Below are 17,965 nucleotides of genomic sequence, written 5' to 3'. Positions count from 1 at the left end.
CAAATATACATAAAGGCATACAAACTGTGTGGCTTTAACAACAGAAATTTCTTTGTTCACAGTTCTAAAGGCTGGAAGTCCAAGATCAAGTTGCCATCATGGTTGGGTTCTGGTAAGACCTGTCCCCTTCACTTGCAGATGGCCGCTTCTTGCCATGTCCTCACATGATCTTTTTTCCTATGTACAAGCATAGAGGGGGAGCTCTGGTATCTCACCTGGGGACCCTATGTCTGTGGCCTCCAATTTTCAACCACATTTTCATCTAACCCAAGGTCACATGCCTCACACTTGAGAAGTCCTCATGTTGTCAATGCCACCTCCATGAGGGTCTCAAACTCAGTGTTCCCAAGGGAACAGAAGACATATATATCAACAGAAGTGAACTTTATAAGCCAAAAAACATTCAAATGCATTTAACATTTTCAAATGGTAAAAAATGTTGAACATCCTTTTAGCCAAACAAAACACTTTTAAAGTACTAATGCGGACTGTAGGCCATTAATTTGTAACCTCTGATGGGCATAATGGATGTGAAGCTTGTTTCCAAGTGTAGGCTGTTGGAACAGAAGAATTCAAGCAAACCCGTCTTCCTGAAGGTAGCTCTCCATGGGCAGCTCGCCTGAGACCCTTAACCCTCAAATCCCTGCTGGAGCTTGAGGCAGAAATGTTCTGGGTCTGCAAAACAGTTAAGAGATGTTAAGATAACAGCACCACTGTTGATGTTTAGTTGCTAAGTCATGTCTGACTCCTTTGCGACTCCATGGACTGTAGTATCCTGAAGACCCAAGAGACTCCAGCACAAAAGCTTTTATTGCCTGACTAGAGTTAGGGGTTGAGATGAAAAACTGGTCTGAAGTCCCTTCCTGCTTGTCTTCCTCAAAAGAAGCAGACTTCTTTATGTTCTGCGGATTTATCTCTGTCTTTATAATATTAAATTCTCCCTAGTGCCTCCCTAGTATTTCCATTTTTCATTGTGGCCACATATTGAGACACAGAGTAAACTAGTTAATGAAAAGGTAAAATCAGGAAAAACTCCCCCAGTCTTAGGGTTTCATAATAAATAGAACCAGATACTTTATCACATTATATTTGACCAGTGGTACAGAGCACAGTTTTGAGTACTACTTTCTTTGTCATGATTTGATGCTTGTGCTTCTGGTTCTAGAGCAGGGGTGGACTTGTGGACCCCTATGGGTGATCCAGCTGGGGAGACTGTTGATGGAACTGCAGCAAGTGTGAAATCACAAGGCAACACGTGTATAAAAGGGAAGAAATAAGGGAGGATGGTTCTTGGCAGACTGAGAGCTTAGGAACAACCTCCCCAAGAGAGCCACCAGAGCAGAGAAGGGAAAGATGACGGGCATCCACCGGGAGAAAGCAGGAGCACACAGCTTGCAGGAAAGCGCTGAGACAGGAGGCAGGGCAGAGGGTTGTCCAACCCAACTGCTGACCTAAGTGGCTGGACTGAAGGGAGATGGGAGGGAATGGCTCTTGGGTGGTGGGAGTGGTGTGGACTTGAGAACCCAGCGCTGCACTGAACACAGGAAGAAAACCCCAGCAGGGACAAAAGTGGCGAGGAAGGGGGACTATGATCACTTCATGCTGTGAATGATGACAGTGCCTGTGACATGTTCGGGTAGTAGAGGGTCCAAGTAGGTTCAGGGCAACCAGATTGATAAGCACTGCAGTAAGTCAGGAGCACTTGGCAGTAACTTGGACTAGCCTGGGGTAGTGAAGCTGGAGAGGAGGAGGCAGATGTGAGAGCTATGGGGTGGGTGAGCTGTTGGATGTGAGGGGCAGGCAAAAGTGGGGAGCTCAAGTAACTCTCCATTTTCTCACAGAGAAACGGAGTATCTCAAGTGAGGAGACACTTCGAAGGTACATTCCTGGATACAGGAGACATTGAAGAGGAGTGAACTTGGGCAGTAAAAGCATGAGTCAGTCTTGGACAAGTTGACTGGTAAGTGGCTTTGCATCCCCCAGTGACCCCTTGTCACCCAATTCACAGATCCTGTTGGTCATGGCTGTGACAGTAATGGAAGGAGGTTATCTCCTAGGTGTGGAGGGGCAGACCAGAGCCTCTTGGGGAGCTCTCTCCCTCAACCCCTCACACACTCTGGAGCCTTGTCAAGGAGTCCACTGAGGACTCACTTCTCATTCTTAATTTTTCTGCTCTGAAGGGAAAACAAAAGTCCTTCACAAGGATATTGTGTTTTGTCTGCTCTTCCGTTTCCTGCCCTGGAGGGGATGGCCACTCAAGGCAAACTTGGAGAATCAGACAAAGCAGGAGACACGGGAGAAAGCCAGGCCTCTGGGAACGTCACTGGAGAATGAGGACAGGCCTGGGGGTGGAGTGTCTTTCAATCCCTCCAACATGACCAGCTTCCTCTCCCTTATAGCCTCTTACATGCAGTCCCTTCCTCTGAAACACTCTTCCCTTCCTCCTCTCCTACATCCCTTTTGTCTGGAAGAGTCCCTAATCATATTTCATTCACTCTGTGCTCAGACATCCTCTTTTTCAGAAGGCCTTTTGTGATGTCCATGGTTCAGTGTCTGTGGCCAAGACTGCTAATAATATCACCCAGTATCCATTCTCTTCTTTCTTTCTTGGTCCCAAAACCCCTAATTTTTAAGTATAGGGTGCTTGGGCTAAAGACTATTTCCCAGCATCGTTTTGCAGTTAGATGTGGCCACCTGGCTAAGTTTTGGCCATGGACACGAAGGTGGAAATGTTTGCAACTTCCCAAATGTGATCTTATAGAAAGGGAATATGCCTTTCTTCTCCTCCCTCCATTTGATGGAGGGTATGATGGCTGATTCTGTGCCACCAAACTGTACCATGAAGACAAGTAATACAGGCTTACTTATCCAAACACAATGCTGAGAACCACTTCAAAGGCGGCTTTCCAGTCTTGGGTTCACAGCGTCTAAGTGAGGTACTGATTAAGACTAGGTCCATTTCTTCTAGTGCAATTTCTCTCTCATAATATCTGCCTGCAATGCAGGAGACATAGGAGGAGTGGGCTTGATCCCTGGGTTGGGAAGATCCCCTGGAGGAGGGCATGGAAACCCACTCCAGTATTCTTGCCTAAGAATCCCACGGACAGAGAAGCCTGGTGGGCAACGGTCCGTGGGGTCACAAAGAGTCAGACAGGATTGAAGCAATTGTGCACACACAGCACACCACCAATAAACCCACAGACCCCGAGGGGAAAAGTGCACACACAAATGTTGTTATAACTGACATCTCCTACTCTACATGTCCTGATGTAGCATTTGGCAGATCAAAAATAATTTTTAAAACTCTGACGGTTTGGCATTTGGGACATCGAAAGCAATCTGGAAAATCCTGGTAGCGTTTGTGTCTCTATCACTAGCTTCAGAAACAGATTGTCAGGATGGTGTTCAGTAAGATCAGAGGAGTGAGTGTCTCCAGTTAGATCAGCTCAGCGGTAGCAGCGTTAATGAGAGTTTGGTGATACACTCTTTCTCAGACTCTAGCAATAAGTCTATGCTGAAAATTCAGCTTTTTCCCGCAGAGCCTTTCAGTGGTCAAATACGATGTAATGGTGTTTCACACCCTTACACCAAGGGTTTATGCTTTAATTGGCTCACTTGCTATTGATGAAGGCTTCAAAGCATAAGCAAAAGTAGTAATGGCCAAGACCTAGATAGAAGCACTAAACCTGGAGACTATCTTAGAAATCTGAAAAATAATTGCACATTATCAACAGAATAATGCCCAAATATCTAGACAAATCTGATAATCTTAAAGGTTGAGGTCCCAATTATGCTGCATTTTGGGGCTTCCCTGAGCCAGCAGAAGCTTCAATAACTCTTATCAGAGGACAAATGTTTATTAGCTTAAATGACTAGTTAATTCAACATGTAATAGCCCATCTGATTCTCCTTTTCCAGCTCCAAAACCATAGTCACATGCCATGGCTTGGAACAAGCATCTCTTGTTTACAGCTCTGGCCAAAGGACCTCCCTAGTAGCCTCACTCCCCAGAGTATGGCCACGAGACTTTTGCAAGTTTATCCTCGAGCCCAAGGGTCAGAGAGTCCAACTTGGCAATATCTACTGATATACAGTCATCAGAAAATTCAAGTAAAAATAAAAAAAAGGAAGGCAAAATAATAATGCTGCAGGAACCCAAATAAAATGACTTATCTCCCTTACATTACATGAAATCTTCCTTTCCCCAGCAACAGATTGTGCTCCTATTACTCTGGTTAACAACCCTCTGCCTACCTGGCTCCAGAGATCACCCTGTAACCCTTGCGACAGGGCTCTCCTTTCCCCATAACTGATAAAGAGAAAGTGGGAGGGTAGAAGTTTTGTGCTCATTCCTCCATTTATCTCTCCAACCTTGAATTTGCAGTGAGGCAGTGGGGCGGGCGCTCCTCTCTGTGAGGGATCTATGGCTTCAGCACCACTGAACAGAGACTAGATTCACCATAGTGGTACAAAGGCCAGACGTGCCTATTTGACTGGCTAGAAGTCTCTCTTAGAGCATGCTCAGCAAGAACCAAGTGTTTCCTGGAGGTAAGATTGAGATAGTTTTGGCTAAAGCTGTTTCTCTGGTTACATGTCAGCTCCTGGGAGTAATTTGCATGAAACTTGTAAGAAGTGCATTTTCAAGCCCTGAAAACACAGTATTTGCCAGATTTAAGGTAAGGACTTTGGTCAACCAGATTTCTGCCTGCTGAGGCTCTACCACCACCACCTTCTAAGAACCAATAAGTCAACTCCAAGGTTAACATTTCAGAAGAAGCTGGGTCTACAAAGGCATTCAGCAACCTATGCTAGGAGGACTGGGAATGGGATGTCAGGACCCATGGGGTGGAGAGGTAAGATCGAAGGCAGCATTGGTTAACTAGAGAGTCAGTGTCCTGGAGTCAGCAGACCGAAGGTGAGTGAGTTTCTTCATCTTTAAAATGGAGTTAATGAGAGTACCAATCAGAAAAAGTGATTGTGATAGCTGAATGAGTTAATGAATACAGCTCAATCTGCATATTGGCTAGCATACAGTATATTCTTGACAAATGTTAACTGTCTTCATCATCACCATCTTTATCCTCATGGTCATCACCATCATCTTGGCTTTTCTGCTTATTATGTATGTGACCTGGAACAAATTTCTTAATATCTCTAAGTTTCATATTTTCATCTTTACATTGAAGCTAAAAAATACTTATCTTCAAAGATACAGTGAGGGTAAAACTAGATGATGATGCACATAAAGCATCTAACACAATGCATGGCACATAGTAGGTGTTCATAGAGTGGGTATTATTACCTAACTGGCTGTAAGATTTTTTAATATTATTATTATTTTAAATATTATTTTTATTTATTTATTTATGTGGCTGCACTGGGTCTTAATTTCTGTACTCTTGATTTTCGATCTCCGTTGTAGCATGCAGGATCTTTAGTTGCAGCATTGGAACACTTAGTTGTAGCAAGTGGGATCTAGTTCTCTGACCAGGGATTGAATCAGGGTCCCCTGCACTGGGAGCTCAGAGTCTTAGCCACTGGACCAACAGGGAAGTCTCAAAACACTTCCTTTTTTCTTGCCATGCCTCTCGCAGCTTGTGGGAACTTAGTTTCCTGACTACAGGTCGAACCTGGAACCCAGGCAATGAAAGTGCTGAGTCCTAACCACTGGACCACCAGGAACTCCCAAGGTATTTCCTTTTTTGATTGGTAGTGAAGAACAGGGATTCTGACACAGATGTGTCAGGAAGATACCAGAGTCTGCCCAGTGGGAAAGTTCTACTGGAAGAAACATTCTAGTTTTCAATGAGAGTCTTTCTTTATATTATCTCCATGGCACAATGTGACATCTCTCTAAGGCTTCAGACATCCTTGAGTGTTCTGTCTCACACATTATGGAGATTTTGTATTTGAAGAAATCAAAGAAGATTGAAGATCTGAGGACTCACGGATATAGGGTGGCCAGGTTTAGCAGATTTTTTTTTAAGTGTCCTAGGGACTTCCCTGGCAGTCCAGTGGTTAAGACTTCACCTTCCAATGTAGGGAGTGTGGGTTCAATTCCTTGTCAGGGAGCTAAGATCTCACATGCCTTGCAGTCAAAAAGTCAAAACATAAAACAGAAGTAATATTGTAGCAAATTCAATAAAGACTTTAAAAATGTTTTTTAAAAAGTGTTTTCTATTTTATCTGGCAGTCCTACATGGATGTCAATTTATCTTCTTGTAAAATCCAACCTAGGGGTTGACATACATTTTGTGACTTTCTGTGATGTCACAAAATTCATATTCCAAATCTTTTCAGAGAGACAAAGATTCTATAGAACTTGCATTTGATTTCTCAGGGTTCATGACTATCAGGGGGCTCATTTACCAGGAATCATGTTAGACATGATTGGAAAAGATCCTGATGCTAGGAAAGATTGAAGGCAAAAGAAGAGGGTGACAGAGGATGAGATGGTTAGGTAGCATCACCGACTCAATGGACATGAGTTTGAGCAAATTCCGGGAGATGGTAAAGGACAGGGAAGCCTGGCATGATGCAGTCCATTGGGTTGTAAAGAGCTGGACATGACTTAGTGATTGAACAACAAAATGTTGGGCACACGTAGAGGCAAAATGGACCCTGGAGGTTATACTCCAGTACAAAGGTCCTGAGATAATTTCCTCAAGATTTCTCTTCATTATTATTTCTTGTTATTATCAGTCAGTTCAGTTCAGTTCAGTTCAGTCACTCAGTTGTGTCTGACCCTTTGCAACCCCATGAATCACAGCACACCAGGCCTCCTTGTCCATCACCAACTCCCGGAGTTTACTCAAACTCATGCCCATTGAGTCGGTGATGCCATCCAGCCATCTCATCCTCTGTCATCCCCTTCTCCTCCTGCCCCCAATGCTTCCCAGCATCAGGGTCTTTTCCAATGAATCAGCTCTTTGCATGAGGTGGCCAAAGTATTGGAGTTTCACCTTCAGTATCAGTCCTTCCAATGAACACCCAGGACTGATCTCCTTTAGGATGGAGTGGTTGGATCTCCTTGCAGTCCAAGGGACTCTCAAGAGTCTTCTCCAACACCATAGTTCAAAAGCATCAATTCTTCAGCGCTCAGCTTTGTTTATAGTCCAACTCTCACATCCATACATGACCACTGGAAAACCCATAGCCTTGACTAGATGAACCTTTGTTGGTAAAGTAATGTCTCTGCTTTTTAATATGCTATCTAGGTTGGTCATAACTTTCCTTCCAAGGAGTAAGCGTCTTTTACTTTCATGGCTGCAATCACCATCTGCAGTGATGTTGGAGCCCAAAAAACTAAAGTCTGACACTGTTTCCACTGTTTCCCCTGTTTACCCATCTATTTGCCATGAAGTGATGGGACCGGATGCCATGATCTTAGTTTTCTGAATGTTGAGCCTTAAGCCAACCTTTTCACCCTCCTCTTTCACTTTCATCAAGAGGCTTTTTAGTTCCTCTTCAATTTCTGCCATAAAGGTGGTGTCATCTGCATATCTGAGGTTATTGATATTTCTCCTGGCAATCTTGATTCCAGCTTGTGCTTCTTCCAGCCCAGCGTTTCTCATGATGTATTCTGCACATAAGTTAAATAAGCAGGGTGACAATATACAGCCTTGACGTACTCCTTTTCCTATTTGGACCAGTCTGTTGTTCCATGTCCAGTTCTAACTGTTGCTTCCTGACCTGCATACAGGTTTCTCAAGAGGCAGGTCAGGTGGTCTGATATTCCCATCTCTTTCAGAATTTTCCACAGTTTATTGTGATCCACACAGTCAAAGGCTTTGGCATAGTCAATAAAGCAGAAATAGATATTTTTCTGGAATTCTCTTGCTTTTTCGATGATCTATCGGATGTTAGCAATTTGATCTCTGGTTCCTCTGCCTTTTCTAAAACCAACTTGAACATCTGGAAGTTCATGGTTCATGTGTTGCTGAAGCCTGGCTTGGAGAATTTTGAGCATTACTTTATTAGCGTGTGAGATGAGTGCAACTGTGCGGAGCTTCAGCATGCTTTGGCATTGCCTTTCTTTGGGATTGGAATGAAAACTAACCTTTTCCAGTCCTGTGGCCACTGCTGAGTTTTCCATATTTGCTGGCATATTGAGTGCAGCACTTTCACAGCATCATCTTTCAGGATTTGAAATAGCTCAACTGGAATTCCGTCACCTCCACTAGCCTTGTTCATAGTGATGCTTCCTAAGGCCCCCTTGACTTCACATTCCAGGATATCTGGTTCTAGGTGAGTGATCACACCATCGTGATTATCTGGGTTGTGAAGATCTTTTTTGTACAGTTCTTCTGTGTATTCTTGCCACCTCTTCTTAATATCTTCTGCTTCTGTTAGGTCCCTACCATTTCTGTCCTTTGAGTAACTACCAAATTAATGCTATTCAGCTCAAAATCAGGATAGTATACTGACTTCCAAGTGTTGTTTTTGGTGGAGATGACAGGAATAGACTTAAGAGAAGGGTAAATATTATGGACTTTCCATCTCACCAACTGCTGTACCCTGAAACATTGTCTTCCTCAGAGTAGGTCTTGATGTAATGCCTTAGTATTTATGAATACCTCTCTAGAATTTTTGTGTCCAGTCCTTATACCATTCCTGGCTGAGATCACATGACTGGCCTTCACAACAGAGTCTTTCAGAGCCTAGTAGCTAAAATGACAGTTTGGCAATCCTTATTTTCAGAATAGCATATGGGAACCCCAGAATCTCTGCCCAACCATCCCCAAGCTAGCTTTTAGGCTCAGAGCAGGCCTTTTCCAGGTCAGTCAGTCCTTTCAATGGTGACCCCAAGCCCAGTATGTACACAACAGGCTTAAGGAGTTTTAACAAAGAATAGGTGTCGAGGGCAGTGAAGGAAATTGGGTACATGGGTTGAGGAGTCCATATGAGTATGCAAGGGATCCCTGCTGATGTGAGGAAGGTCGGAGCAGAGAGTGGGAAGAGAAAGGGAAGCAGGATGAGGACTGAAGTAAGGCCTGGCTCTCCCTATGCCGCCATGTTCTGGCAACAAACTCTGAGGAGTCCAAAAATTCTAAATTCAAATTTGGACTTCCAGGTTGTCCTGAGGTATTTTTGTCAAGGTAGGAGGACAGAACATATTTTATTTGTTAGCTTGCTTTATAATATTTAGACATATGTTTTGTGAGCCTCCATTTGTGCTCTTGTCTTAGGGCCTACCACACCCCTATACCCTTCTAGAAAAGCCTTCACAGCCCACACAGCTCAGTGGTCCAGCTGAACCCACATGCTGAATAGCCTTGCATCTGTCTTACTTTTCAGACTGCCCTATTTTAGCTCCTAAGAGTGGTTAGCTCATACAGGCCTTTGAGTTAAGGATTCATCCTTATGGCCACATTTTTTTGTGTGTGTGTGTTTTTTTTAGTTCTATCAGTTTATTGCTACCAACCCATCTCCCTCCACCCTCATTCACACGTGCTCAGTCATGTAACCCCACGGACTGCAGCCTGCCAGGCTCCTCTATCCGTGGACTTTTCCAGGCAAGAATACTGGAGTGGGTTGCCATTTCCTTCTCCTCGCCACATGTTTTGTACAAACCCTGTATTAATTTCCATGTCCGTGTCACTTAGGACATTAAGAGTATAAGGTTTATCTGGCTTCCAGGGGCCATTATATTAATTCAATTGAACTAGGAGCCTTGGAAGGGGCTTCCCAGGTGGTGCAGTGGTAAAGAATCCACCTGCCAATGCAGGAAATAAAAGGAAATAAGTCAGAAGGATCTCTTGGAATAGGAAATGGCAACCCACTCCAGACCAGAGGAGCCTGGTGGGCTACCGTCCATGGGACTGCAAAGAACTGGACACGACTGAGCACACACGCACCCAGGAGCCTTAAAGACAGGCCTGAAAAAGATGAGGCAGTTCATATTTGGCTGACAACCTGATTTTCTTTTTACTCGGCAGTGTTGTGCTGGCTGAAGAAGAGAACAATGTCTGGCACAACAGGCCCCAGGAGGCAATTTGAGGGGGAAAGAGGATGAAGCCACTGCTAGGAGAGAGAATTTTGTTTTTTGGCCAAGCCAAGTAGCATGAGGGATCTTGGTTCCCAGATCAGGGATCAAACCTGAGCCCCCTGAAGGGGAAGCCCAGAATCGTAACCACTCTCCTTAAGAAAGAGATTCTGAAGAAAAATTAGAAGTACACACAGGTATTTTTAGGGAAATTTTCTATATGTTCTGAGGAGCTTGCTGAACTTTTCTAAGAAAAGTCAGTGAACTCTCTCCACTATTCAAGACAGTTTATGGATTTGGATTTGTTGTTTTGGAGAAGGTGACTGAAGGATGGGACCTGGTGCTGAGTATAGCGTGAAGACGATCTTGGAATGACAACAGAAGCTGTGAAGGGCCCATTCGGGTTAACTAAGTAAAAGGAATATTGACCATTCGTTTCTCTTTCCCCAGAGCTGATTGTGTGAAGGCTTTAAAGGACCTATGTGATGACCACATAGCTGCGATTGAACCCAGGGGCAGTGGCCACAGGCTTACCCCGGGCTTCCTGGAAGATGAACTAAGAGCGGGATGAGCAGTGTGCTTGGCCCTTGTCCACCACACTCTCTGCTTTTAAATATATGCTTTGGTTGTTTTCTGTTTTCCCTATAAAAGTAGTTCAGGGTCATGAAAAAAATTGGGAAATATAGAAAAAGTTAAAGGAAAATAAAAATCATCCATGGTCCTGCCATCTGAATCCCGTCAATGTAAACATTTATTATACTTCCTTCAAGGCTTTTTTTCTTCTTTGTAAAGATGGTGTTTGTATGTGTGTGTGTGTGAGAGAGAGAGAGAGAGAGGAAGAGAGACTGATTTTAACATAATTGGATTCAGTTCCCTAAAGCACTGTTTTCAAGGCAACTGGATTAATGTGATTAATGTAAGTTCTAAAATGAGTCATTTTAGGATTACTGAGCAACTTCATGAGGTTTGGTGAAAACAAAGTTGATTTTCCTTTATCTTGTCATCAGGAATCACCTATTCTAATCTTCATCTGCTTTTTCATGGTCCAAATTCAGTAAAACATGAACATGGATACAAATTAAGAGATGTAATGGTGAGAAATACAACTGAGGCATGATGAGCTGTTATGACTTTAACACTTAGCAAATTATTACACAAATCCGAGCCCCTTACTCACAAGAGACCTATTTATGATTAAGGTTAAGGGGTTAAAAATCAGGTTTAATCATTTGAATTTTCTGCTAAGTCTTGCCACAAAATGGATCAGGATTAGATTTTTGTGGCATAAGTTGCTTCATATTTCTTGGTGACTTTTCTCCAAGATGAGCAGTAGATGAGATCTGACAAACCTGAGAATGGAATATCAGTAGTATATCAGAAGTTGCATTTTATATTGAGCACAAACTGGGAAATCAAATTCATTTTGCCATAGTTTCTAAGAGACAAAAATGGACTCTCAGCTCATTTTCTCAGAGAGTGTGAGAAAATGTCCTGGGGAGAAACACTGCCAGTCAACTCTATTAGCTTTCATACCCCTAGGCTTTTGCTTGTGTGTGTGTGTGTGTGTGTGTGTGTGTGTGTGTGTGTGTGTGTGTGTTCTCAGTCATGTTCAACTCTTTGTGACCCCATGGACTATAGCCTACCAGGCTCCTCTGTCCATGGGATTTTCCAGGCAAGAATACTGGATTGGGTTGTCATTTCCTTCTCCAGGAGATCTTCCTGGTCCAGGGATCAAATCCAAGTCTCTTGTATCTCCTGTATTGGCGGGCAGATTCTTTACCACTGTGCCACATCCTAAAACCTAGATCTGTGCTAATGCACCATCTTTCTAAATCAACACTTAAGGCCAGCCAGCTCAAATGCCAACACTCCAGGAAGCCCTTCTATGTTTTCAAAATCTTTTGTTTCTATGACCCCTATTTAGCCTTTGTATTATTCTGCCATGTGGAACGATGTATTTTGCTTGATGATATTTTAAAACATTTCTGAGTAATATGTTTACAGTGGTTCAAAAAACAAACCGCATAGGCCATCATTAAAAAGTCTACAAATAATAACTTCGGAGAGGGTGAGGAGAAAAGGGAATCCTCTTACACTGTTGGTGGGGACTGTAAATTGGTGCAGCCATTATGAAAACCAGTATGGAAGTTCCTCAAAAAAACTAAAAATAGAGTTGCCATATGATCCAGCAGTCCCTTTCCTGGCCATATACCCAGACAAAACTATAATTTGACAAGATATATGCACCCCAATGTTTATAGCTGCACTATTTACAATAGCCAAAACATGGAAACATTGAGAATTTGGCGTTAGTAGATGCAAACTAGTACACATAGGATGGATAAACAACAAGGTCCTACTGTATAGCACATGGAACTATATTCAGTATCCTGTGATAAACCACAGTGAAAAAATATGAAAGAGATTATATATGTATAACTGATTCATTTTACTGTACAGCAGAACTTAACACAGCATTGTAAATCTACTACATGTCAATAAAATAAAATAAAATAAAACGCACCCCTCCCCCAAACAAAAAATCAAGTAATATGAAACATATCCAGCATACAGTCTTTTCCCTGCCCCTGATCCCACATCTCACAAACACGTCTGTAAGTTTCTTGTGTCTACTCCACATTTTCTTCACGTGAATCACATTTTCTTCATGCAAACATGAACAAAACCTATTATTTCCCCATCCCTGTTTTCTTACACAAGAGGTAGCTTGATAGACATCCTATTCTTGTTATATTAATACATTCTATTCTTAGATATACATAGATTCTTTAGATATACATACTATTCTGTACTTTGCTCTTTTCATTTTAACTTATCAATGCATCTCGGAAATTATTCCTTATCAATTCAGAAAGAAATTCCTCTTTCGGTTTAAAAAGCCTTTTATTTATTTTTTATTTATTTATTTATGTCTGTGCTGTCCTGTGCTTAGTCACTCAGTCGTGTCTGACCCTTTGTGACCCCATGGACTGTAGCCCTGCCAGGTTTCTCTGACCATCGGGATTCTCCAGGCAAGAATACTGGAGTGGGTTGCCATGCCCTCCATCAGGGGATTTTGCCATGCCCTCCTCCAGAGGATCTTCCCAACCCAGGGATCAAACTCAAGTTTCCCGTGTCGTGGGCAGATTCTTCACTGTCTGAGCCACAAGAGAAGCCAAAAATACTGCAGTGGGTAGCTTATCCCTTCTCCAGGGGATCTTCCCAACCCAGGGATCGAATCGGGGTCTCCTGCATTGCAGGTGGATTCTTTACCAGCTGAGCTACCAGGGAAACCCGATTTTTGTTTGCGCTGGGTCTTTGTTGTTGCAATGGTTTTTTCTAGTTGCGATGACCAGGCTTTTCATTGTGGTGGCTTCTCTTGTTGCGGAACATGATCTCTAGAACACTTGGGTTCAGTAGTTGTGGCAAATAGGCTCAGTCACCTAGAGGCATGTGGGATCTTCCTGAACCAGGATCAAAACCCATGTCCCCTGCATTACAAGGTGGATTCTTAACAAATGGGTCATCAGGGAAGTCCTTTAAAGGCTTTTAAAATTTTAAAAATTCTATTATATATGTCTCCTAATATATTTCACCAGTACCACGAATGATGGACAATTTGGGTTGTTTCCAATCTTTTGCTACACCAGTGATGCTTTGAAGACATATGTTAATTTGCATTGTGTATGTACATCTTTGGATAAATTCCCCAAAGCAGAATGGCTAGGTCAAAGATTGTACAGTTTTGTAATGTCGCTAGATAGTGCCAAATTGCTCTCCATAGGGTTTCTACCTATTTATACTCTCATCAAAAAAATAGAAGAAACCTGTTTTTCCACAGCCTTGCCAACAGAGAGACAAGGAAGGAGAGAAGGTTTAGGAAAGAATGGTTTGGTATCGAAAACAAGAAGACAATTAGATGAAGACTGCAAAGTCACAGACAATGTCAGACCTGACCTCTCCTCTGAGGTTTAGCCAGTCTCTCTCAGAGATACCTGGCGATCTCTCCCAGAGATCTCTGTTAAGTCCAGCTGAGCATGTCTAACTTGGAATTCACTAAAACTGAAGCTTCCTCTTGTCTACCAATGGACTCACCATTTTCTCATATTTAAAACTTTGTAGGAGGAGAGGGTATGGGTGACTAGGTTTTCACTTTTTCCTTTAGAAATTCTGAATTCATATGCTTTATTTTATAATGTGAAGCATGTATTTCTTTTGTAATTTAAAACCAGTGATAACGTACTGTGAACAAAATTATGAGTCTAGTTATCTTTTAGTCTTTATTTATCTATTCAACCACTTTTTATTCTGCCAGCTGTTTTTTTCCCCTTTTTCTTTTCTTGCCGGGTGCTTATGGTTTTAACTAGCTTTACAAGGCAACTGGCTTCCCAGGTAGCATTAGTGGTAAAGAAACTGCCTGCCAATGCAGGAGACATAAGAGACCCAGATTTGATCCCTAGGTCAGGATGATCCCCTGGAGGAGCACATGGCAACCCACTCCAGTATTCTTGCCTGGAGAATCCCATGGACAGAGGAGCCTTGGTGGGCTACAGTCCATGGTGTTGGAAGAGTCAGATAAGACTGAAGTGATTTAGCAAGCATGCATGAGGAAATTAATCAAGAAAAAAACCATTATTCCTACTTTATAAGTATTTCTAAGCACCCTCTTCCCTGGCACCACTTTCTTACCCACTCCCAGTTTTTAAACTGAAGAGAAATTAAGAAAAAAATCTCTTAATGATGTGTTTAAATAATAGTTATTAGACCTGGGATACTATTTTAGGGCAAATTTATAAAGTTAGAATTTATAATAGCTACATGGTATTTTAATGTGCTATAATACTCTGTGGACTGTAGCCTGCCAGGCTCCTCTGTCCATGCGGATTCTCCAGGAGTGGGTTGCCATGCCCTCCTCCAGAGGATCTTCCCCACCCAGGGATTAAATGTCTCATGGCTCTTATGTCTCCTGCATTGGCGAGGGGGTTCTTTACCAGTAGCGCCACCTGGGAAGCTCATAATATATATTAATACTTTTCAATCCACTGAGGTCCTTTAGGTAACAAAGGTGCACATTTATATCCATTCTATACCACTTGAAGCAAAATTGTACTTACTATCTTAAATTATAGAAACTTACAACTGTCACATTCTTGGTCAAATATATAATTCATTTGTTATCAATGTGTTATTAAAACATCCTTAGATGGAAAGCTATCATCGGCTTTTATCATGTCTGGCTTTATTTTGGGATTTCCAAAGATTTAATATAGTAAAAGGGAAAGTCCATTTCCTAGTGCCCTTGATCTTTGTACATTCACTTTTGTACAGATAAGGACACCGTACATTAATGTAGCTGACCCACGTTTCCTATATGGCACCAGGCGATAAGCCAGGTAACAAAGGAACATGTTGATGGATCTCATGTAGTTGCTTCCTGCTAGCTCAGCTCACAGTTGGGTTCCCTCTGTACCAACATCTTTATCAACCTTGTAGCCTTTATTCAACTGTGTTCCTACTAAGTTTCATTTAGCTGTGTTGCTTCATCAAAATGTGTGAAATATGAGGAAAATACAAATGCAAGCAGCAGTCAGTGGAAGTGCAGTTCTCATAAACGTAAAACAATTGAGATACAGAAGGAAATCAGGTGGTGAATCTTTAGCCTCAATAATGAGGACTCATACTGAGAACTCCCTATGCCTTAGTCACTATTCTAATCACTTCACATGACTTAGTTCATTGATTCTCACAATATGTGGGATACAAATGATGGAGGCATTATCATTCCCTGTGTGTTTTCTTTTTGTTTTTTTGGCCATATGGCATGTAGGATCTTATTTTCCTGACCAGGAATGGAACCTGGGGCCCCTGCAGTGGAAGCACAGTCTTAACAACTGGACCACCAGGGAAGTCCCGCATTCCCTCTGTTTTTACAGATAGGGAAATCTATCCACTATCCATAGGGAAGTAAACAGCCTGACCCAAATTGGAAAGCTGCCTTCCAGACTTTGATAGTCAGCTCCACTCAGCTGGGATGTGCTGTGCTTAGTCGCTCAGTTGTGTCCGACTATTTGCAACCCCATGGATCATAGCCCACCATGGGGATTCTCCAGGCAAGATATACTGGAGTGGGTTGCCATGCCCTCCTCCAGGGGATCTTCCCAATAGGGATCAAATCCAGGTCTCCCGCATTGCAGCAGATTCTTTACCAGCTGAGTCACCAGGAAAGTCCAGGAATACTGGCGTGGGTAGCCTATTCCTTCTCCATGGGATCATCCAGGAATTGAACCAGGGTCTCCTGAATTGCAGGTGGATTCTTTACCAGCTGAGCTACCAGGGAAGCTGGGATGGAGAAACTTAAATTTAAAGAACATCCACTAGATTTTGGAATCACAGATCTAAGAGACAAGACACAATTAGGAGTTTTAGACTATATTTTAGCTCTCTGGAAATGGAACTCTCTCCTTGAAAAACACAAACCTGTTTTTGAATTTGATACATCTAACATGGGTGTGTATTTTCTGGAGCATGTTGTGTACTGAAGTAGGAAGCCCTTGTGGTGTTGTATATGTTTTTGATGCAAGTAGAAAGATGTGAATCCCATGGGGACAGAGTATTTGTCTAACAGTTCTCCAGCACCTACAATGCTCAGCAAATGTTTGTTGTGGTGGTGGGTGAACGGAGTAGTGGTTTGGAAACCATGCCACCAACATGTGGAACACCAACATCAAGAAGCACTCTACTGGGACTTCCCTGGTGATCCAGCAGCTAGGACTCCATGCTTCCACAGCAAGGGGCCAGGGTTCAATCCCTGGTCAGGGAACTAAATCTTGCACATCAGAACTCAAATATCCTGAGTGTCCCAACTAAGACCTGGCTCAGTCAAATAAATAAGTAAATATTTAAATTTTAAAGAAGGACAATTTTTTTTTTTTTTTAAAGAACCACTCTACTGAAGTAAATCCCCCTGTTGATAATGGGGGAAGCTATGCATGTGTGGGGCAAGTGTATGGAAAATTTCTGTACTTTCCCCTCAATTTTGCTGTGACCCTAAAGCTTCTCTACAAGATAGTCTGTTTTTTAATCTTTTTAAGACAGTCTGTTTTTAAAAAATGAAATCCCCCCAAGTGTTTGTAACAATATCTTGAAAAATATGTTATCGTAAACACACACACATCTATGTGTATATACAAATAGTTATAAGCATACATAAACACAACTTATAAGTGCATGATAATAAAAGCAAAACATATGTCTCATCTTAAATATGTAACTACATTTATTTATAGGTCTATGACAATAAAATTGAAATAATGGTTGTTGTAAAACCTATGCATTTTTTTTTTTTTGCCGGTTTCCTGAAGCTTGTGGAATCTTAGTCTCCTGACCAGGGATTGAACTCAAGCCCATGGTAGTAAAAGAACTGAGTCCTAAACACTGGACTATGAGGAAATTCCCTCTATGCATTTTTTTCTTTTGAAGAGGTGAGTAAAACTTCCCTCCTGGCTTCACTGAGACAACTGTGTATGAATTAAAGGAGCAGTCAGTTGTGGGTGGCAAACAGCTGCATGCCCCAGAGTGCGGGTATTCTCTCCTTAGAGACTGTCCCCATTCACCATCTCCTCTTTTTTATATATTTATTTACCTCTGCTGGGTCTTAGTTACGGCACACAAAATCTTTTTAGTTGCAGCATGCGGGATCTAGTTCCCTAACCAGGGATCGAACCCAGGCCCCCTGCATTGGGAACGCAGAGTCTTAACCACTGAACCACCATGGAAACCCTCACCATCTCTTTTTAATAGGGCATAGCTCCAGGGCACCTCCCTTGTGACACCACTTGCTTGGAATGTGATTGTACAGATACCTGGTCCAAGCGGAGCTTCCATAGGCTTTCCAGTGACCTATGGACAGGGTGGTGTGGTTTGAAAGGTTGAGCTGGTTGAGTTGGATTCTTTGTCTCCCTCCCTTTCTTTCCCTGGAAC

This window comes from Cervus elaphus, chromosome 12, assembly GCF_910594005.1.
Source record: "Cervus elaphus chromosome 12, mCerEla1.1, whole genome shotgun sequence".
NCBI lineage: Eukaryota > Metazoa > Chordata > Mammalia > Artiodactyla > Cervidae > Cervus > Cervus elaphus.
The sequence above is the reverse complement of the archived record's forward strand: the minus strand, read 5'-3'. Positions refer to the sequence as shown.